Source organism: Carlito syrichta, unplaced genomic scaffold (assembly GCF_000164805.1).
Source record: "Carlito syrichta isolate Samal-C Ts95f unplaced genomic scaffold, Tarsius_syrichta-2.0.1 Scaffold302435, whole genome shotgun sequence".
NCBI lineage: Eukaryota > Metazoa > Chordata > Mammalia > Primates > Tarsiidae > Carlito > Carlito syrichta.
The window spans coordinates 1-1,379 of record NW_007246531.1 but is presented as its reverse complement, the minus strand read 5'-3'; positions in this window follow the sequence as shown (position 1 = coordinate 1,379).

Sequence of the window (1,379 nt, the reverse complement as noted above, 5' to 3'; positions counted from 1 at the left end):
GGACATCCTTCACAATGTTGATTCTTCCAATCCATGAGCATGGGATATTTTTTCCACTTGTTTGTGTCATGTTTGATTTCTTTGAGCAGTGTTTTGTAATTTTCATTGTAAAGGTCTTTCATGTCTCTGGGTAGGAAGATGCCAAGGTACTTCATTTTTTTGTGGCTATTGTGAATGGAATTGTGTTTTTTATTTGGGTTTCTGTTTGTTTATTATTGGTATAGAGAAATGCGATTGTCTTTTGTACATTTATTTTGTATCCTGAGACTTTGCCAAAGGCCTTTATCAGTGTAAGGAGGTTTTTGACAGATTCTCTTGGGTTTTCAAGGTGCACAATCATATCATCTGCAAAGAGAGATAACTTGACTTCCTTTTTTCCTATTTGGATTCCCCTGATTGCCTCCTCTTCTCTGATTGCCTGAGCCAGGACTTCCAATACTATGTTGAATAGGAGGGGTGAGAGTGGGCATCCTTGTCTTGTTCCAGTTTTCAGGGGAAATGGTTCCAATTTTTGTCCATTTAGGAGTATGCTGGCTGTGGGTTTCTCGTAGATGGCTTTTACTATTTTGAGGTATGTTCCCCGTATGTCTAGATGTTCGAGGGTTTTTATCAAGAAGGGTTACTGGATTTTATCAAAAGTTTTTTCTGCATCTAATGATATAATCATGTGGTCTTTGTTTTGACATCTGTTGATGTATTTAATTACATTTATGGTTTTTTGAATGTTGAACCAGCCTTGATCCCAGGAATGAAGCCTACTTGGTCATGATGGATGATTTTTGAGATGTACTGCTGAATCCGGTTTGTTAGGATCTTGTTGAAAATTTTAGCGTCTATGTTCATCAAAGACATTGGCCTGTAGTTCTCTTTCTTTGTTGGATCTTTACCTGGCTTGGGTATCAATGTGATGTTGGCTTCGTAAAATGATTTGGGGAGTGTTCCATCTCTTTCAATCACCTGGAATACCTTCAGTAGGATTGGTATTAGCTCCTCCTTAAATGTCTTGTAGAATTTTGCTGGAAAGCCATCTGGACCAGGGCTTTTTTTTGTAGGAAGTTTTCTTATTATGAAGTCAATTTCCTTGATTGCTATTGATCTATTTAGGGTCTCAATTTCTTCTTGTTCCAATCTAGGTAGATTGTGTATAATGTCAGAAAGTCCTCCATTTCCTTAAGGTTTTCAAGTTTGTTTCCATACAAGTGTACGTAGTAGTCTCTAATGATCTTTTGTATCTCTTCAGGGTCAGATGTGACTTCATCTTTTGTGTTTCTGATTGTGCTTATTTGATTTTTTCTCATTTTTTCTTGGTCAGTCAAGCTAGGGGACCATCAATCTTGTTTATTCTTTTGAAGAACCAGCTTTTTGTTTCATTGATTTTT